This window comes from Sturnus vulgaris, chromosome 3 (assembly GCF_052056855.1).
Source record: "Sturnus vulgaris isolate bStuVul1 chromosome 3, bStuVul1.hap1, whole genome shotgun sequence".
NCBI lineage: Eukaryota > Metazoa > Chordata > Aves > Passeriformes > Sturnidae > Sturnus > Sturnus vulgaris.
This window is the reverse complement of record NC_142245.1, coordinates 72,492,484-72,515,341: the sequence shown is the minus strand read 5'-3', so window position 1 is coordinate 72,515,341 and position 22,858 is coordinate 72,492,484. Positions and strand designations below refer to the sequence as shown.

The 22,858-nt window shown below is 38.6% G+C and overlaps 1 protein-coding gene across 4 annotated transcripts in view; it reads left to right on the top strand.

Moving 5' to 3' along the window:
* LIN28B (lin-28 RNA binding posttranscriptional regulator B) overlaps positions 1–22,858 on the top strand; it is a 99,398-nt gene that overhangs the window by 21,596 nt on the left and 54,944 nt on the right. The gene's annotated exons all lie outside the window — the stretch shown is intronic.

The window sequence follows — 22,858 nt, the reverse complement described above, 5'->3', positions numbered from 1 at the left end:
CTGGTATATTTTGTCTTCTCATTAAAAGGAACATAGTTGGCTTGAAATTTTTCACTTTCATCTGAACTTTCTTACTGTTACTATAAAATTTTATAAAAATGGAAAACAACCTTTTTTCTTGCATTGAATCCTTCTGCACTGCACTATCATTTCTGTATTATAAAGATTGCTCTTACTGTTCCAAGTGCCTGTAAGAAAAGAAAGAGGAAAAATTACTGAGACTATTTTGACTGTAAACAGAAGAATAAATGGAAAATGAGTCACATAAGCAGCATCTGAACAGTCTTTTCCCTTAATGTGACCAACTATCCTTTTCAATGATGAATCAGATACCTGTTCTTTGAACCAGTTTTTAGGCACAGTAGAACTGCTTTTGCTATGACAGAGTAGTGCATGGCATTATACACTCAGTGCTGACTTTCGTATGTTGTGAGTGCACATGATACTGTGCCTTTTCAAGGATGCATTCATTCTTTCATCTAGCACACCTTTTTCATTTTTGTTTTATTGGGAGCCTTTAAAAACTACTTAATTGCTCAGGATAACTGGAAGTTCTGGGCAAGCAAGTGGGATCAGTATTTCCTTGCTCTTTATGTTTAATGTAACATAGGAATGCCTGTTTGGAGTGTAGATGTCTCCATGCAGAGTACACTATTACAGACTTGTCGTCTTTGACTTCTGGTGGGGACCAGGCAAGCCCAGTCCTAATCAAAACAAAAGTGGCTAGCAGGATTTAGGGAGGGGGGCTGAGGAAGGAAGCGAACAGGGAGTGGGGAGTAAGCGTGTGTCTGCAGTGAGCATGTGTGTGGAAGATCCGGCAGGGATCAGACGCGGGTGTCAAAGTCTGCTCAGCGCGTGTGGCATCCGTAACGGGATGGAGCTGCTGGAGACCCGGAGCCAAGCTTTGGCACTCACCAGCGGTGCTGCAGCATGCAGAGAAATGATGGGGACCACTGATTGTGGTGGGGAGTGCTACAGCATTGGGATTTTTTTTTTAATAAATTTCTAAAACTTACTTTTGGCTGCTAATTATTGTATAAATTAGCATAGTGAATGGACACACAGATGGCAAAATACTTCACTGACAGCTTGATGGTTTAAGATGGTTGTCTGAAGAAACTTGTAATTTGAGTCATGGAGCTGCCATCTTCTCAACCTTCCATATTTCATCTATTTACATCAAACCCCAACACTGTAGTCAATTGTTATTAGTAAACCTATATAGTATTTAAGTGATTAAAGTGATGTTGAATCAGATCAGACTTTGTTGAAGAGTTTTAAGCCTTGCATGTTGACAAGTAGAAATCACAAATGGCCCAAAGGCAGAGGGCTGCAGTGGGACAATTTTGTCCTAAGAGGTATTTCCCTCTTCGGCAGAGCAGTAAGTGCACCCTTTCCAGAGCTTGCTATCCTCCTTTTCTCCAAGACTGAGGAAGTTGTGCACAGGGGTTGGGATACTGGAAGGAAGAGGATATTTTGTCTGGGGCACAAACATAAGATATCAAAGCAGATATATGAACCAAAGCTAAAAGGAAATGAATTGTCAGATTGGGAAAAATGTTGTTATTGTTGCTTGTTCTGGTTTGCAACTACATTACTGAGGTAGTAGGTACATTTAGAACCATCCAGAGTTTTATTTCACAAAGTATACTCCCATGTAAATATTATTTAGTTCATCTTCCTTGAGTAACCCATTGCAATAAAGGCCTGCCATATTTCCCCACTAATTATCAACATTAGCAAAATTAGGCCCACCAGTTTCTACAAAGGTGTATAAAAGTGACTGTAAAAGAGTCATTTAAGAATGATCCTAGGAGCTAGAAACTAGAGGGTAAAGACCATTTATGATGCTTTTTAAAACCAACACAAATAAATAAGGAGATAGTGTTTAAATTTTTAATTCCCTGTATGTAGGAGTGCTTTTTTTTTTTTTGCCCTTTTTAAAATCAGCTGAAAGTAACCAGGGTTGTTAGAGAGGTATTACGTGATGCTTGGCTCTTTTTAAAGGATAGTTCTTCAGGACAGATTTGGACTGGCTTTTGCCTGATGGATATCACCAGTGAAGGCAGTGAATCTTTAAATTGCTTTCACATCAGTAGAGTATCACTAAACACCTCTGCATGGAAGGTGGGGAAGTGCTTCTGATTGCTTAACCCTATTCAGTTGAAATTGGTGTCCATGCTTTTCCTCAGATTAGTCTGGCTGGTTCTGACTTAAAATGGAGGGAGGGTTAACTACTTTGGGAGATGGCTAAAGGGAATTCCAGATCCTCACTCCAGAGATGGCTTGGCTGCTTGTGGTGCAGCTGTGGACCTTGTTGCAGGCTTCACAGTCTGTTGTATTATGGAAAACTGGCACTGAATTCGATTTTTCCTGAACATGCAAAGCTGTAACATGCAGCAGTTCAACAGCTGCTCTGCAAGCAGCCAAATAAGGCTTTGCAGTAGCAGTGTGGGGTGAATAGGTGGAGACTGAAACTCCTACAGCCACACTTCTCGGTGGGAATCCTATGGAGATGACTTGACTTTTACTTTTGGCAGCAGTGCTGCTGCCTCAGTAAGTTTCAAGAGCTTTTGTACCACTCTTCGTGTTGGACTAGGATAAGTGTTTGTGGGGCTGCATTGCAAACTCAGCTGGGGAAGTGTTTGGGTTTGTATCTGACTTTTGTATCATTTTTCATAGAGAATCCCCATGATCCCCACAAATAAGGGTTGCCCACCCTTATTTGTGTTGGCACCATGGAAGGGCGGTCAAGGGTGCAAGCAAGCAGCAGCCACGGTGAGGTGAAGATATTGGAGGAAAGAGATAGAGGCTACCATCACAGAAATGTGATGAATGAAACTGCAGTCTCCTGGTGCAAAATAGCAGAGTTCTCACATTGCTACCTTAAGCTGGGGATGGAGACACAATGAAAGTTATAATGACTTTTCGAGGAAAAGGGCATTCCAGGGTGTTGGCATGAGTGCAAGCATCTGAGCTCCTGCTGGAAGTGAAATGTTTCAGGAATCTTCGTGTCACACTTCAGTCTTCCAGTTTCTCTTTTTCTTGTTTAGTGATTACAGTTCAGTGGTGGCACTGAAATATGATTGCAGTTTTTAAAAAGCACTATTTATATGGCAGACAAAAAAAAAAAAATCAGAGAAATTTTGATTCGTATAAATAATATGTGGGCTTTTTCTTCTACAGAACAGAAATAAGCATATTTGCAGGGTATGTTCATAATAATTTGGATAGATCTTTTTAGCAGATAGGTGAGGTCTTAGTGAAATTAGTTGATAATCTGGAAAGTACAGCTCCTTAATTATTCCATATGCATGGATTTTCAACTTTGAAAATTAAATATATCAAAGCATTTGACATTATTTGTCTGAGAGTTCTTGTTCTATTATCAGAGCAGGAGCCATGAATATCATACAGTTCCTATTCCAAAATTCTGATCTGGTACTAGAATTGCATTTTTTGGAAGGAGGAAGGCTGAAAAGTTTTAATTAATTTTTTAGCATCATAAGTTACTATTTTCACTGGTTAAAATTTTTTAGCACGTAAAATCTGAGTAAAGGCATAAGTAATTAATATTTGGAGTGTTTGAATTTATCTACAAAATCAAACTACTATTTCATAACTATAACAGATCTTGTGCACTGTCAGAAAATGCTAATGTTGTTATTACATTCATAAATGTGTAATTCTCATCAATTTAGCTGATAGTGGCTTTCTCATCAAAGATAATATGTTCCCAGAGAGAGACCTTCTTTTAATTAGTGATGCTAATCTATAGGTATGCAGTGCTGAGAGAATTTATTTTTCTTGATTGTTTTTATTATAGTGCCACGTGAGGCTACTTTAACATTTGTGTAACCACTCTCTGTTTATGGTCATATAAATACATAGACCAAAATAAACCGTGGTCTGAAACTGACAGTAAAACTGATAGCCATTGTGTACTTTAAGGAGACCAGAATAAGCATCATTTTGTAGGTTTTTCAAAGTAGAGGTGTCTTTAAAATCCTTTATATCCTGCACATATGCTATAATTTAAAAATATTTTATTTCATTTTACAACTGTGTTTTGCAAGGTAGTAATCAAAATTTTGGTTAGTTTTATGAGACATTTGTAATAATACAATCTTAGGGGAAATAAGGGGGTTTAAAAAGCCTCTGCTGACCATATGTAGTAACTTCTGAATATCCTTAGACTTATTGTACTGGAAATACTAGAAATATATAAAAGTAGTAGTATCAAACATACCCAATAGATCCAAGCTCATTTCTTTAGATGTTGGATTAGACCCCCAATTGCATCCTGTATTTAAAATATATATCATTACCTCACCCAGTTTTATTACCTGGTCTAAGACCAGATGCAGATTATACATCCTGAGAATCAGCCATTTTTGACACTAAAGTGGAATAAGATCCAAGAATTATTCACAAACTTGTTTGCTGCGCTCTTCCCTAGGTATTAAACACAATAGTACATGAAGTGAATGGAAATTTGAGAATTGTTTAATCAGTGCACAAAACCTCTCCCTTAATGCGAAGAAATTATGACATCCCTTCCCTTCTTGTTGATTACAGACCTGGTGAGCCAAATTCTGCTCAGTATTCCCATGTGAAGTGGTCCTACTGACCTGCGAAACTTAGAAGTGGATGTTAGGACTCTTACATGAGTGTTTCTACTGAAACTATGTGGTTCACAGGCTTTTGTTTTCATAAGGCTGTAAGTGTGCATTTTGTGCTCAAAAATTTTGTGTTTCCTCTACAGCACCTAAAATGTAGGGTAGTAAACAGGGGTTGGGTCACTGTTGCTTAATTGAAAATTGACTAAAAGTGATAGAACTTGTCAAGTTCATGCATACGTGTTATGTTATGTATATAATTTGTATGTAATTTTCACAGTATACTACTTTTTTCCTACTGTGAATGCATGATATTTAATGTCTTACCTAAATTCACCTGGCCACTCATCTACCAATCTGTTCTGATGCTAAAGTATCAGGCTGATAATGCGGTTTTCTTACAACTTCCTGTTGAAAAATTGCTCAGTCCCAAATAAATTCCTCAGTATGTGCAATAAGAACCCTCAGTGTGGACACAGGCAGGTTCTGCTGGAGGTGGATGTAGTTCACCCTCGCAGTGAAAATGCCTTTGAGGAGTGGGACAGTTACTGAGTCCTGTGTGGTGCCTTTGATTTCTGGCAGGCCTGATGGGATGCAGTAGGTATCGGGAAATTTTTTTTTAAACCCTGTAACTTACAGTATTGCATATCTGTGATGAGGGGGAGCATGGGTGTCCTGCTGGCTGGATCCTTCAGGATCTGTCTTCTTCCCAAGATCTGGTGTTAAGGATGCAGAAATACTACTCAGAGACAAGGGAGAGCAGGAAGCAGCCGAACCTTCTGCTCACACAGGAGCAGGTGGACAATTCGCGAATTTGGAGGCGTAATCCTCAAATATTTGTAACTGCAGTTAATCAAAAAGTTTCCATTTCACCACAGTGCTCAACGGGTCTCCACTGCAGTGAGGACATTTTCATTTGGCTGTGCCAAATCTGCCTTGTTTGCCTGCTGTGTTTGGTTTTGGAGGTTTGTGTGCCTGTGTGCGTGTGTTAATTAAAGAAATCACATTACATTTGTAATAGCTGTTTTATGTGAGTCAAAATTACATTTGTTCAATGTTTTCATGTCGCATGTTTTGCAGAAGTTGTTTATTGGATGGGAAATGTAGGGTAGAAGTGAGCCCTGTAAGGAATGCATGGTTTCTAGGGCTGTGTGTGGCTCCAGCATGCAGGCTCATTTTAGGGCATCCTGTTTGTTGTGTGTGATTCTGGTTTAGAAACTACTGCAACCTGGAGAAAAAAAACAAGATAAAACAATTTTTACAGATGTGTTCACCTGGCTTCAGGAATTAGTGATAATTGTTAAAGACAGACATTACTTGAGAGTGATTGATCTGGATGTGAAGCAGATGCTTTAATAAAACAATAAACTCTTCATTTCTGATACTGTAGAGAACTTTACATGTCACCATTGACTTTACAGCACTAGTCACAAAGAGTGGGACTGTGGGATTGAACTGTTAGCAAAACATTTTAAAGGTGCATTGTTAAGATGAAAACAATACTCAAGATTTTTAGGCAGAAATATAGTACATCTGAAGATAAAAATTTTGCTTAGACTTGCAGGAGTAGGATTCTGTTAGTGTTAGTTCCTGCCTTTGCAAACATTTAATGGAGCAGTAATTACCACATCTTTCACTAGGGAGTGCTTAATTATCTTGGACTATAGTCTATTATCTACACTAAGAAAGTAGGTTATCAGATTCTTCTCTTCTTCAAAAATGAAAAAAAAGAAGTTTACAATATTCCAAAATACGATCTATTGGATTTGAAAATGTTTAAATAAATTCAAGACTGGGAAGGTTCCTTTTAATTTGATCTGTGCCTACATTGTCTTCAGTAGAAATTATTAAAGACTTTTATAAAAAACAAAAATGCATATTCCATTTCATATGTATTTACATTTAATAGCTACATTTTTGAAGAACACAGATGCTTTTAAAATTAATCTGCAGTTTGCTTTGAGCAACATCTCTGTATGTTTAATAATGTAATTGGTAGATCCAGATTCCCAAAAGAATTTTCACATTAATCTTCATTAATTTATTTTAATTGAGCAATTACAAATCATTTTTTTTCAAATGGCAGATTAATTTATTTTTGTAGTGCAGTTTCTTTTTTAGTGACAATAATCATCAGTAGTTTATTGAGAAATGATAGCCCATTCCATGCTTATGTGGGTTTATTGTTAATCTTCACACAGTACTTCTTTGGATGATCATTCTTTAATTGGTGGCAGCTGTAAATGGACTAAGATTAGACTGCTGAAGTGGCTACAGCTGGAGCATTTGGTGAAAGATGAATTATTTTTAGTGTTCATTATTAGATAGTATAATCAATGTTTAAGATTTTCTGTGATCCACATATTAATATATTTTTAATGGGAATTAGTATATTTTTTTTTAATTATATATAAAATGCTGCTGTGTTTCTATAGTTAAAAATTGATTTCGTCTGAATGTTATCTGAATTACAAGGGATCTAAGCCAGCACTGACCATAATAGATAGGTGTCATGAAATACACCTATAGTATATTATATTCTCTTGAGTGAGCTAATGGCATAAAATGATTGATTTTTGTTGCAGTATTTCTGGTTTTAGGATGATAAATATAATCTATTTGTTAAATACTTAAAAAATGGTAAATCTTAGCTTGGTTTCTGTTTTCTCCCTCCATCTGATGTGCATTTTGAAAGTACAGGATGTTTTATCTACATTTTAAGGACCACATGTTACTAAGAGATGAAATGTTGAGCTGGGTGAAGTCAGTGAAATAGTTGTCAAGGAGTTTCAGTGCATATGCACAGTTTGTCTCAAGGATTTTTTTTTTCTGATAGTTTCATTTGGGAGCTTAGATACTGAAACAAAAAAAAACTTGATTAAATAAATGAAAGGGGGTTTTGTGTGTGTAAACTATCATTAAGTGGACTTGTTTTTTGCTATCTTTGTGACAGCTTTGCAATCTTTAAAATGCCCCCAAAACTAATTATATAACAGTATTATTTGTATATACTTATCTTGCATGAATGTTTATCTGAATTTCTTGCAGCACATTCAGCAGGATCTTCATTAATTTAAATGTAGCTGTGCCATTTTGTGGACAAGTTTGAAATTCCTGGCATTTCAGGTGTGAAAGAGGACTTGGCAGACAATTATTTATTGATAGTATGTAAGAAAATAAAAATTTGTACTGATGAACAATTTTCTCTACTTAAGTGAACATGTAGAAAATTTAGTACAGTTTTTTTTGTTAATGTTTAATTCCAGTGATTTAACAAAGTTAATCTGAATTTATATGTCTTGTGATCACATTGTTCTGGGCACACTAACATCTCACTACCAAATTTTTAAAGACGATGGACAAAAAAGCAAATTGCTTCCTTTTATTAAATCTGTATGAAAGTAAGTTATCAAACAATAAGGAACATGCTAAATACAGAAGAAAGACATTAATCCTTTCTTCCTTTAATAATTGTTTTGTTGAAAAATACTGATTACCGACTGTAACATAATTTTTACACATTTACTAAACAAAATACTTTTGTGTCAAAAGCAGCTGTTAAGATTTTGAAATGTCAAGTTTCCATTAATTTGACAGATTTTTATCTAAAGCTTTCTGGTAGCAATGTTGCTATTAAAATGCTACTATTAAAAAGGTACATTCAAGCAATAAGGATTTAAATCAGAAAAAATAATTTAGAAATTATGCAACAAACCCGCAATGAAATATTCATTATGAATAGATGCTGTTATAGGAAATACAAGATCGCCCCGATATCTGCGTACAAGCCGTGTTTTCATGTTGTACTGCATTCCTGCGTGTTTCAGGAAACAGGTTTAACAATGTAGGTCAGTTTGGATTCTGCTGCGCGGAGGGACGGCGGAGAGTGATGTAGGCTTTAACCGCGGGTTTTGTATTTGCCAGCTCCCTTCTGCATCAGCGCAGTGGCATCTGGAAGGGACCAAAGGAAAAGATTCTGGCACTTAATCTTTCTGCTCGCTGGCCAGATTTGCCAGTCAGCTGCTGACTTGTGTGCTGCGCTGCAGTTGGCCCGGGTGGCGGAAAACCTCCGCTCTGGGGGGCTGGAGCTGCTTTTTGTCCCTGGCATGGATGCTGCGTTCATGGCGCGATCAGTCGCTAGCGCTGCCGGCAGGGCAGGGCAGGGCAGGCTGCTCCTGCTCCAGGGCTGCTCTGGGCATGGAGGCACTGCGGGATGGGGCTGGGGGCTTGTGTGCTCGGGCAGGGGGTGCTCGGGGCATGGAGGCACTGCGGGATGGAGCTGGGGGCTTGTGTCAGCGGGCAGGGGGTGCTCGGGGCCGCGGCGGCGCCGAGAAGGGGCCGGGGCCTCCCTTGCGGCGCCCTGCGCTCCCCTGCCCGGCCCGGCCGCGGCGGGAGCGGCAGGAATTTGCCCCTTCCCGGCTCAGGTTGCAAACCCCGACCGAACCGGGGAAGCGAGGGTCAGGGCTATTCATTGCCTATCGCTTCCTCGGGCCATTTATAACCTGGTCCTCCCCGGGCAGCTGACTGTGGTCCAAGGAAGTGATTGATATGAGAGATTCAAAGATTTTGTTACTCTCTGAATACGGTTTAAATGTTCGGTTTGTTTTCTTTCTTTTTTAAAGCTAATTTGGCACACAATGCAGAACTGGAAATGCTGATTAATATCTTTGAGGATCAAAATAATGGTAGATCGAAACTGTCTGAAGGGCAGCACTGCTGGAGCTAATGGTTTTAGTGCTGCGTGTGCCCCATCTCCCCGGCAGTAACACACAGCCATGCCCTGCACTGGGGTGCTGGCGTGGGGCAGGCAGGGACGATCACAGCTCCCCTTGCCGAAGGACCAGAATTACAGAATAGTCTGAGTTGGAAGGGATGCACAAAGCCTTGCACAGCACATCCCCAAGAGTCATGCCATGTGCCTGAGAGCCTTGTTCAAACACTTCTTGAACTCTGTCAGGTTTGGTGCTGTGACCACTTCCCTGGGGAGCCTGTCCCAGTGCCCAACCACTCTCTGGGGGAAGAATCTTTTTCTGATAGGGAGCCTAAACCTCCCTGGCACAACTTCATGCCATTCCATCGGGTCCTGTCCCTGATTGCCAGAGAGATCAGTTGCACTGATCTCTGGATCAGGGATGGGTATTATCTCAGCCATGGCCAGTCTGCCGTCAGCCACAGGGCACGCTGATACACAGGCAATGCGAATGAAAGCGCCGTGAAGCAAGCACAGTTCCCTGGAGCTTTGCCACCGTTTGTGGCAAACGTACTGGGGTGTGGAAGAAGCCAAGCTGGGGTTCACTGAGCCCCCACACCCTGCGCTCCTCTGCCCGGCCCACGGGAGGTGCCGCACACCACGATGGCAGCAGGGGCGACATCAAGAACAGCTTTGAAAAGAAATGTGGCCTCCCTTTAAGGAGCCATTTGTTTGCTTCATTGATGCTTGGAGGAAGAATTAAACTTGGGTAATCACAGTGTTCTGAGTCAGAAGGGACCCACAGGTATCATTGAGTTCAGCTCTTCAGTGAATGGCCCATATGGGGGTTGAGCCCACAGCCTTTGGTCTTATCATCACCATGCTCTGACCAGCTCAGCAAAGATGATAAAAAATTGGACACATCACAATTTTCGTAATGATCAAGCAAATCATACTGCTAAATAACACACCACCTTGAAGCAGTCCTATTTTACAGAAATATTTGAAAAGGAATAAATTTTAAATAACAAATTATTCTTCTTGGATTTTTAGAACTTTTCAGTGGTGTTTTACCTCACATCTTATAATTTCTTTTTAACTTCTGAGTGCTGTAATGTGACAAGACAGAACTTTAGAAAAATATTCAGCAGAATTATCTGCTTTTGTTTATTTGGAAGGACAGCAAAGTCCTTCATGCTAAAAAGTCTTTCAACAAGATTAATGATTGCTGGATTCCAATCTTGCAAACACTTGTTCTTTAAAGTAAAACCTGTTCATGTAAATAAAGGTTTCAAGATTAGGACCTTAAATATGCAGCTTTTATAACTAAATGGTCTTCTGCTTTAGTCTGTCCCTGGGTGAAGTTCCATATGGACTTGATGGGATATTTTTTCTTGTGTTATGACTTAAAATACTTTTTTGAAAAAAGAATTGATGCTCTACAGATTTTTTATTTGTAAAAAACTCAAAAAGTAGTGCATATACATACTTTAAACACTATAAATGAAATATATGTATTTCTTCACAACAACATTTTTGCTCTAATGGAGATAAAGTCAAGCAATCTTTCCCAACGCAGGTCACAATATGTTGGTTTTTCGGTCTCTGTGGGTGAGTTGTGCAAAGCTTTTACAAGTTTTCTGGCTGTAGTTTATAACAGCATAATGAAAAACAGTATTTTTTACATTCCTAAATATAAAATGTATTTCCAGGCTGTCAGCAGTATTTAATGATTCACCCCTCTGGATCAGTGTCTCCTAGGGGATGAGCTTGGTGTAATGCCACTGACTATGATACATTTGTGTCAGTTGTTCCTTCCTCCCCCATCAGCATCCCGCTTGCTGGAATCTTATGGTTTTTTCTGATAACATTTTTTCCTTGCAAACGATTTTTTTTAGGTGCATGTTATGAAAGGAGTTTTTACAGATGGAACCCTAAGGTTGCTTTGGTTATTTCAAAATAGTACAGGGATTAAAGGCTGATTTACTTTTATTGCTGCCTTCAAATAGGTGGTGTGTGCTTTTTGAAAGTGTTTTCCAAGCAGAAGTATTTAATATTTCCAGTACAGTACAAAGTATGTTGGTTTTCTGTTGTTTTAATTAATCCATGTGTGCCTTATAATTACGTATTTTCAGCTAAACATGGGGTTGTTTTACAAAAAGTACGATTTTTGAAATATACACATTAGATAATTGGAATATTTAAATGATGATTTGTATGAAGTTAGCTATTTATTGTAACCTTTATATTGCCTGTTTTTTACATGTCTGTTAATGTTACATACTGCTTTTACAATGCCAAATGGGAGAAATGCTTTTCACAAATCTCAAATATTGGAGAGCCCAGTAATTGTCATTCTGAACACCAGTGCATAATTACATTTGGTTGCTAGATGTTAAACTTTTCATTGCTGTTGCTGTGAGCCCCTGAATTATTCTGTATGGTTATTTTTAAATTAAACAAGCATCTCTATTAATCTTGAAGAAAAAACTGTTTGCTGAAGATACGATCCATGCTAAGCTTTTGTGATTGTTTGGTTTGGTTAAGTTTCTTTTTTTGTTGTTGTTTTTGTGCTGGCTTGTTTGGTTTGGGTTTTGTATTTGTTTTTCCTTCTCCTGGATGAAATCCTTGCTTGTTGCAACCCTGCAGTTCCATTACTGCCTTGAGCAACATAACTGTGGACTTCTGCTAGGAGAGGCAATCCTTCTCACCCGTTCCTCCACCCTGGCCTCGTGTTCCCACCCAGACTCCTGTGTCAATTCCACTGCTTTATAGCTTCAGGAGTTACAATACTTTGCTCTTTAAGCTGAAAACTAATAATTTATTTTCCATGTTTGGGTTTCATTTGTATCATGAAACTCATAGGACTCTGGCTTTGCTCCATGAAAAATTGAGCTAACTTGAGGAAAGCAGTAGAGGCATGCAGCCTGAGGAAATGCAGAATACACCATTCCATTTGGTATCAGCGCAGTGATGGAGTGTAATTTTTGAGGAACTGAGCCAAAATAAAATGGGACGTCTTGTTTCCCAAACTTCTTGTTGTTCTCATTGATTTAACATGCTAGCTGGGAGAAAAATGGCAGAGTGAGACTTTGCACAACTGCATCTCACAGAGCTGCCACCTCTGTTGTGCCCACTGTGACTGCACATTGCATCAGTGCCAGGCTTGGTCTGGCATTCATTCCTCAGAAAGAGATGCCAAGAGTCCAGTCCTGCAAATAGTGCATGTGTCTGTTTCTGTAACATTTAAAAAAATAGAGCGAGTTTCCTGTTGGCAACATTTAATTTGTGACTGCCTTTCTGGTGCGTAACCAGAAGGTACAACTGAGCTATCTATTTTACTGGGCACACCTTTTCCTTAATAGTACAGGAGGATCATGTTAAGTTGCCTGGAAGTGTCTCCATAATTTGAACTTTCTTAGGAGTCTCAATGTAATGTTTATTAACTGATCTCAGTGGCTACTTCAACTAAGGTTTAGCCATGAACAACTTTTCTCCTGCTTCAAAGCAAATTCTGGCAGTAATTTTCCTTTTTCCTTGTAAGGACATTTGAAAAATATTTTCATTGAAACAAACCCCTGAACTGTCCTGAATGAACTTAAAAATGTTTTTAAATAAATACTTCTCATGTGCATGCACGTGTTTGTCATTCACGGTGTAAGTTCAGTGCTGCAAAGCACCGTGCCACACTTACAAAGTCACTTGGATTTCATTGGATTTGGCTGCTGATGAGTGAACTCTGGAACTGAGCTCTGTGCAGGACTCCCTCGAGTGACAAGTTGCAGGATGGGTCCTCAATTTGTCTGAGAGCAAGGGGGACCGAGGACAATGTAAAGGGACAATGAAATTATGCTGGGTGCTGCATAGATGTAATGTGGGCAGACTTAGTAGATACATTAAAACATTGAGTTCTGCTTATTGCTAGTTTAAGGCGATGTCAGAAGGATGTTGTATTTAATAAAAAGCAAGAATGGTTGTCTTGAGATTGTTTATTAACACGTTGTGCTGTGACTGGTTAAGGTGTACTGTACTACAGATAGAACATAGTTCTACTTACTTTATGTTAGTTTTCACCCCAATTCCCCAAGGAGATTGGTGAGGAGGTAATACAGATGTAAATAAATTGAAGGAGCCTTTATTTATATACATATATTCTCTGTTGTATGTGTGTGTTATATATGTATGTATGTATATATACAATTTCTGTCAAAGTGAGTGGCCTCAGGCAGTTGGGATGGGAAGAGTAGGAGCCTGTTTTTAACTGAGCAAAATGTATGTTCTGACATTTTAGGAAATATTTCCTTTCTACAGAGAGAGATTGCCACTGATGAATGGAGCCTGTCCAGTAGCAAATCTCTGTGTAATCGCATTTGATCAGGATCCTCACAATGAGGTTGTCTTTCATCTATAAAATTTCAGATGGTTTGAATTTGTAGCTACTTTTCTTATGAATGCACCTAGGTATTTATTTTAGAAAGAAAAACTGCTAAGCTAAAAAAAAATCCTGTTCAAGTGCAACATGTAACTGAGATCATTACACTTTTCAGTAACCTTCATTTATTTGTGGATTAATGGTTGATTAAAGTAATTTGGCACTTTCTCTTGCAGACAATAATCTGTGTGCCTTGTGTACTGATATTACATGAGCAGTCTAAGATGATCACAAGTTGCCTTAATATAAGGCTGACCAAAGTAGATATGGATGTTTCTGGTACACAGATAAGAATCAGGAGAATATCAGTATTGGGCATATTTAACAAATTAAATTATTTGGCAAAGAGTGAGTTCAGTAGACAAAATACCTTTTATCTTTATTTGTAGGTTGTTCTTTGAATCATTATTTATTACCAAATTTCAGATACTTTTTATAAGTTACAACACTGACATGAAAAGTAAGCTTTTTTTTTTTCCCCCCGAGGCTTGGGGGAGGGTATGTTGCAAAAAAAAGGGAAAATTAATGTAAAAAGAATAAGCTGTGTGTGAGAAAACATTTTGAAAAGGAGTTTCGGGTGTGAAAGTAATATTTGAAAAACTACTATGAAATGTAAATTTATTTTCCATTTAAAGGTATTTGCATAGCACAGAGTTTCTTTATCTAACAAAACGCAACAATGTCTACCCTTTCTGAGCAAACGTATATAAATCACTAATTGCAAGAGAAAGCTGTATAAACTTATTTTCTGTCCCATCAGCTTAGCATTTGGGAGTCAGCATTTTACAATAAATTCTAGATTTCTTTGCAAATAGAATATAACCTGTAACAAATAAATAGTTTCCAAATCGTTGCTGGAAATTTGTGAAGGTTGGCCAAGGAAGAGCTTTTCTTTAATATATATATATATTTTTAAGTTCTCAGGTAGAGATAAGGACATGCTATTTCACGGGGGCTGAGAAAAACGCTGTTGTACACTGTAGGCATTTCTGCTGGCTTTCCTTCATCTCCTGCGGGTGCCCCTCCTCCATTTTGTTTTCCTTTTTCACACGTTTTCTGGTTGTGCTCTCTCTTGACCTCACTGTGTGAGCTTGTAGCCACACAGGACTCTGGCAAGATCAGAAAACACAACCGTTGGATTAAAACAAGAGCACACAAGTCAGGAAAGAGTCTGCAAAGGCAGCAAAAGGAAAGTGGAGGTCTGCAGATTTTTTCTATAAAATAATGCAGTAGTCTTAAAACGGGGCTTGAGTTTTGTACAGATTGTTTCACATTTAATTTTGAAAGATAGCACAGCTATTTGTGAAAAATCCCTAAATAGATTTCGTTAAGATCTGTTTTTCTCTTGTGATTTGTTATTACAATTCAGAAAAAAATAAGACTAGAGAAATAAGAATAAGCACTCAGTCTAAAAAGACAAGCAAGCACCAAACAGGATTATTTTCTTTATCTTTTTCTGCAATGCAAACAAATTTCCTCAAGATAAACCTTTGAAAACGATGTGACACAATTTAAATATTAATTTGTCCTCGCAAAGTAATGCCTTTTATTTATTCCTAAGATATGACATCTCTGATCTGTGTATAAATATGCTTTTTTATTCCGAAATTGACCTTAACTTCGTATTTTTTGATAATGATATTTTAGAACCTTATATTAATATATTTAACCTATTTCTTGGCATTAGTATTCTAGGTTCCATATTTTGTAGAATAGTGTGTCCAAATACAGAATGTAAGCAGAAGGTACTTGTACTTTTGTGATAAAGTGTGCTTATTCCTGCCTAGTGGGTGCATGATAAAGCTCTACAAAAGTGTTTAGAAAGTGCTTTTTGAGACAAGTATAAGAAACTTTTATTCCTCTTGTCCTTATGTCTCCAAAGTCACATAACCATTTTTAGTTTGATTTACATCTTCCCTTTGACAGGATTTTAACACTACCATTTGTTAACCTTGTCATACACCTGGACACCAGGGAACGTGTTCTGCAGTTGCTATTTCATTTCCATGTTTATCAGCCATGATTCTGTACACACAGTGAGGAGAGGCATTCACAAGTTTTGTGAATATCTGATAACAGAATTTCCTTAATACTGTGTTCGGTGGCAAGTCTTGTAAGAGAAAGGACATGTTGCATTACTTTATTTTGCTGTACCTGTGGGTCTGATTTTTACATGTCTGACTACAGATTCAGTTTCTTGGCAACTGATTTTGTCAGTTGTATTAAAAAGTAGTGCAGAGATTTCTCTCAGGATCCAGAGATGAGCAAGGAGCACTGCTGAGCTGTGCTCACAGACACCAGGGTACAGGTCCTTGCTTAAATTAAGGCATGGGCCAGCTACATGTAATTTCTGCGAGCACCTGCCCGACCAGAAACTCTCCCAGTTAACAAACCAGTATCGCTCACTCTGTGGGCTTTAAGACTGCATCTAGTGATAAATAACTCAGGAGCAGGCTGAGGCAGAGGAGTGTGATCCTCCATCATCATGCGAGAGGTTGCACATTGTTGTTCCCTCTGTTGGCTTTTCCCCCTCCCCACGGCAACTGCTACTGCATTTGGCACACAGAGGAGGGCATTGCTCCCATCAGCACTCAGAGCACAGTCACCCTCCCTTTTGGAACTGGGGCAGAAGTGGAGAAGGAAAGAATGTTGCCAGATGAATGTTAAATTCTGCTATGCCACCTTGCTTCAGAACCAGGGAATGATGCCCAAGCTGTTAATTAGAGGCATGTATGTAGCCTGAGACCGCAGAGACTTGAGATGGGTGCACGTTTCTGCCAGCAGATGCTGGCAGGAGCCAACGAATCACCATGTTTGTGGTAATGGTAACATCTTTATAACTCACACATGTTCGTTGATTTGTTAAAATTTATTTATCACTGTTAATGTTCTCGTCGTCTTTAAGTTTAATAATAACAGATTGCAAAGATCGGTATTCTTGTTCCCTTTCCAAAAGGAGTTGGACATAGTAAATTTTAGAAGATGAAAGGCACTACAGTGGGTAGATAAACCCACGCAAGTGTTAGTCTGTACCTGGTTAAAAGGTGGGATAGAGGCATTTGACAGCAGTGTGGTGGCTTGAACTGCAGGTGAAAGTGTCCTGAGCTGTGTCCTGTTTAATGTGATTGAGCAAAGTCCTTGTGCCATGTGGGAGGTAACAGCAATTCGCTCAGCACACGTGCAAATGCCATGTGTGGATGCACTGACTCATGTTAATGTAATTACCTCACTGTAATTGAGTTAAGTACAATTGATTTAACAGTAGTGAAGATGAGCCCACAGTTACAGTCTAAAATGTGAGTACATATTTGATTGTCAGGTTTACTGTTTCTTGCAGGAGGTTGAAATTTTTCTTCATAATATAGCGAATGAAGAATGTACTTAACTTCAGCCCCATCCACAGTCTGAGTGGAACTTAGGATGGTAGTTTTTGTTTTCTTGCATGTATTTTCCAAATACTGTGTGAGCTATCGATAATACACCTTTTGCAGAGCAGGAGGAATCAGCACAGTGTGGTCAGCACCATTTTATTTATCAGCTGCTCTGTAGGCTGGGTTCTGATACTGAAGTAGGATGTCTTTTCTTGTCACTTAATTTCTTTTGGGGGATCTCATTGCAATAATTTTTAGAGCCCTGTGGTTCACTGCTCACAAACTTGATCTTTTCTCAGAAATGTTTTTCATGCCTGCTTTATGTTAGTTCCTAGCTGCTAAGAAGCTCAACTATTTACTCTGACTTAATCCAACAGTACTTGCCATCTCTAGTTCAGTATGTTAGCACTTATTATTCCATGATTTTAGAGGCAATAGAAGTGTGAAGATGATATGAGAAAGGGGTTGAAAAAAATTAGTGTCTTGATTGGCTCATCAGTTACTAAGCTTACCAGATCTTAATAGTATAGATTCAGTATATTATTAATACAAACAAATTTACTTCCTGGTGAAGTTCAAAGTAAACTTTGAATTTATTTTTTTAAGAGGTCCTAAACTGGTCTTTGTAATTATTGATCGAAAGGCTTTGTGACAAATTCCAAATTTTCCATTAAGAGTTCATCTGTGTCCCTCTGAGTTCTGACCGCAGTGTGTGAATACCTAAATGAGACATCCCACAAAAATATTTCGAAATTGCTTTTAGATACTAAATTTTATTTATCTTTTAAAGCTAAATTTAACTGATTCTCTTAGTGTCTGATTTGATATAGTTTGGCACATTTAGATTCGCTGTATCAGAAGGAGCATTCTTATTTCTTTGCTCTTCCTGTGCTGGCCCGGGCTCCAGCATCAAGCAGTTCAGCAAGCTAAACTTGTTTTAAAAACAAAACACACACATCCCCGCCATTTTTTAAAAAATTAAATTAAATTTGTGTGGACATTGCTACCTAAGTTAGTCATGACTCAGATCATAGCCAAACCTGGTACAGTGGGTGGAGGAAAGAATCTGCATCTCCAGCAGGGAAGAACAGAAGACAGCTTCTCCTTTTTCCTGACAAGGCCACTGTTTAAATTTAAAATTGTCAATGAGTTTATATTGTTTTAGTTGTGTTGTCATTTCAGAAATAGTTCCTGAAAACAGGATATTCTGAAAATAGGATACTCTCTATGTATCTACACATAGATATCTATATCCCTGTTTTTGCACATACTGATAGAATTTTGTAAGATATTATAGATTCAGGCTGTTGTTTAAAGTGCCAACTATTTTTGTTTTATGATCAGTGCATTTGCAATTAGTTGGTTGGTTTGTTTTTAAGAACCAAAATGAATAGCTTCTTACATTAACTGCAATGGAGCAGAAAAATATCGGGGACTAACCCACAATATTCCATACAGTTGTGATTACAGGTTGTTACAGCATAAAATACAATTAGTATATCTTATAAATCTGAGCACATTATTAATCATATGAGCATTTCTTTATTAGAAATTCCAGTTAAGCTCTGATGTTGAAGCATGTTAAGGAAGTTAAAAATAGTCTTGTGTTTAGATGATTGAGTCAGAAGGTTTCACTTGGGAGTAGGCTGTATCAGAAATGATGCAGTGCTACTATTTGATGTAGAAAAACACAAAACAGGTGTAGCAAATATTTTTATATTTATCAGGTCATTAATAATGCATTCTGGTGGGTGAGAGTTCTTCAGAAAAACCCCATTGATGGCCATCTATCTGGTAGTGATAGTTTACACTCTGAGGTTTGGTGAGCGAAGCTCTTGTCGGCTCCTCTGAGTTTTATCTAGGTTTGAAGCATAGAGCCTTTTTGACCAGACCAAAAAAATACCTTTTTATATGAATTTAAGGGCTTGGATAGTTGTTCAAACACCATTAACTGTAATTGGGACCAAGCCCTGTGTGAATCTTTGTATAAACAAAACCAATGTTTCTGCCTTTATATCCTGCTGGGGCATGAAGGCAGAAAACCAAAGGCACCAGTGCAAGGAAAGGGACTCTGTGTGTTGAAATAAACTAGTGACATTTAAAGTGCAATCAATCCAGACCTTCAATAGGCAAGCTCTGGGCTCTGTATTTACAGAAACTTTTAACAATACTTAAGAGCCTGTCCCTTCAGCAAAACTTTTGCTCCCTAAACAGGGAAGCATGATGTGTTAGCAAGCACTGAGGCAGGCTGCACTGTTAACCTGGCCAGCCTCTCCCAGGCTGAATCCATGACCCAGCTGCTTCCTGGCACTGAGTCATCCTGTCTCTCGTAAAAGGACCCTGTGATGTTCCTGCTCAGCAAGTGCAACTGGACTCATAGCTGCCATTTTTTCCCTTTAGAGCAGTGACGTGTTAATCAGTGACCAGAAATTACCTTCAAACAGAAATATATTTTTTATAGAAGTAAAAGCAACAGAGTGAAAAGCATCTTAAAACCACAAGCCACTGAGCATGTAACTGAAGGGCAGTGCTGTGTAATTTCCTGGCTAAGTAACACTCATTTTCTCGAGATGGCTGGGATGGAGTCTCTTTGGGCTGGTCCATCTTTCTGGTTTCTGAGCAGAGACCCTGCCCTTTCCTTTGAGAATGACCTTTCTCATTCTTCAGTGTTAGTTTTCACTTTTTCCAGCTAGAAGGTCCATTTTACTTTATCCAGGATCCTGGGATTTGTCCCAGTTGCATGTTGCTTTGCTGGGCTGTTCTTATGAGAGCACTGCTGGAGAGCTCTGCGTCACTGTCCTGGCCATGTGCTTATTTGGCTGATCATACATAGCCAGTTCTGTGTCCTTTTCACCAGACAGCAAATGGCTTTGTTACTGGTTTTGATTTTATATGTGATAAGCCTTCATTCTCTATCATACCAGGCAATGAGAAATGCATTGGATAAGAGTATTATTTCCCAGGAGAGATATCTGTCACTTAACTGTCTGTGAGTACATTCACAGTATGTTTTCTTTGATGAGAAAGAAAAGATTTTAGATGCCCGTTTTTCTTCTGCACCCTTTGGAAGACAGGACAGCAAGATTTTTAGATTTTGAAAGCTGCATCGATGGGAAAGTAGTTAATCCCCACTTTTACTCTCTAAGAAAGCTTCTAATTCACATTAGGTTATGACATTTGAGAAAAAATACCAGGTCTTAAAGCTGTGGTATCACTTCAATTTTTACTTCTTTAACTCTCTTCTAAATAGCTGAATTGAAAATACAAATATTTTACTGATATGGGAATAATTCTTGCATCTTCAGGTATTCCTAGTTTTAGTTGCTTACAGGAGAGAAACCTGAGGTCTTGAGTCTGTGAAAACTGTGTATCTTCCAGCTCTGCATCTATTTTTATGCTATCTCTTCTCTGTGTATTTAAGTGTCCTAACTGCCTGGAGTTGCACCTCTCTAACTTTTAAGTTTCCCATGTTTGTTGCTAGCTTCAAGGGCTTATTTCTCTGGAAATACTTGAGTGTGATTAATCAGGTTAATATGTGGTAACTATTAAAAAAAAAAACCAACAATCAAGGCTTTAAAGTTTTGTGGTTTTGACTTTCTGTTTTCTTGTGAACTTTTTTTTTCCAATTTCTTATCTCAAAAATATCTTGCCATAAAGATACATAACAGACGTTTATGCACCTGGATACTCTGAAAAATATTCCCATGTTTACAGAACAAAGCCAGCCATAAGAAATCCCACTTGCTATATGAACTGCAGAAACCTATCAAGTTACTAATCATGAACATAATTTTATTATTTCCTTGCTTTCTTAAAATAACTATTCACATGAAATAGCGGTCACACCTAAGTGGTCTAGGATGTGCAGAAGTACCATGTAGCTGTAAAGAAAAAAGGCTGGTTTGCTAATTTGTCCTTAAGATCTGTTGAATTGAACTGTTTAGTAAAGTGAGATAAATTATATCAGATTGGTCTCAAAATTAGTCAGTATCCTAAGTTTTGTTAGTGTTGTTTTGTTTGTTTGGGTTTTTTCTCCTCTGTACGTTTTGCTCATAAGTAGAGTGTTTACCAAGCCTACACAGTCCTGTGTATAATACTGTTCTTAGAGGAGGTGGTGGTTTGTCTGTGGTTCCTTTTCTGTGCTATTTTTTCCTCAGGGTGTGGAAACATATTCCAAGTACCCTTCATGCCCGCGGTGTCCAGTCTGCTGACCAGCTGTGCTGCATCACAGTGCCTGTGGGTACATTGCAGCACAGCCTGCCAGCTCTTCCTGCAGCACTTCATGCAGCCTGATATCCACTCTTGGAGAACGATTCTGTTCTCTGACACAGAAGAGGTAGCACAAAGCTTTGTCATCTTCCTGCTGTTAAGGTGGTTGTGAGCTTCTGGAATTAATGCGCTATTTCTTTGTGGATACAGACATTAGTAACATATTTTTAAAGCCTTAAAATCTGCTAAAAATCAGATTTATCAAGTTAAATTTGTCAGCATAGTGAACAGAATTGCAATATGTTAGGATTTACTAATCCATTAGTTTTTGCAAGAGCTCTACCACAGACTATTTTCTTAGGCTGTGCCTGTCTAATTAGATATATTTATTGTGTTATTCAAAATTGCTGAAACATTTTTCCAGAGGAGATCATAGCATTACATTGATATCTTCTTTGTCTTTGGTTAGTGAAATACTTATCTGCTCATCTGTTTATGCATTTTGTCCTTGATGTGCTCTGTAAGAGAAAATGAGACTCTCTGTTGTTCATGTTCCCATCTGGCCAAGGCAGGCAGGTCTGCTCACCAACTTATTCCTGTGTACCCTCTGTACAACCCCATGGCTCTCAGGTCTCCTCTTGCACTGCAGGAGGGGGACCTACAGTCAGAATCTGTATTTCCTCCCTCTTATTGCATGGAGCCTCTGAACCAACAGCTTGTTGTATCCTGATCATCCCCATTCTTACCTGTAGCAGCTTTGAGTCCTCACCTGAAGGTGGAGATAGATTTTGCACACTCAATCAAAAGCTGACTTGAATTAAAAACTGTGTACTCCAGCTATCCACACCTGGTGGGAATAGAGCACAGCTATTTCACATAGCAGTTTCACCAACCATCTTTTACCAAAGCCTGAGTCATTCCCACACATAGGTGATTGTTCCTGATTTACTTCCCTGCATCTTCACAGCTATTTATAGCTATAACTGAGAGTCAAAGACTGCACAAATGGGTGTTGGCCCATGCTCAGGTGGAGCTATTGATAATCATTAGAGTTAATTTAATGAGTGCTGGAGCAGAAGTCTTGGTCAGAAATCTTCTTTCCCCTGTGCTTTCTTCCTGATCCTGCTTGCTTCTTCTCCCAGTGTATACCTCTGTGGGAGCTGCTGCTGCTGCAAGAACTGCTGGGCACGTGCATTTAGTATAGGTACTGCCTGGATTTTAAAAAGCCTTTGTGGTTAAATACTGCAGGACACCTGTTCTGCCATAGTGTAATATGTACAAGAGACATCTGCAGAACTTGAGTTACTGACAAATCACTTTTTCTACCAGCAGGAGCTTCCTAGCTAACCTTTATCATACTTTGTAATGGACACTTTGTGTGGCCTAGTGTTGAATTTGGTTGCTGTTTGATCGATTTGATGAAGCTAGGCTATGGAGTTGGCTTTAAATTACATGTGTGCTTTCACATGCTCATACACATGCATATGAACGGTGATAAGGGAGTACTGAGTTTGTACAGTCAAGGAGGTGCACACAG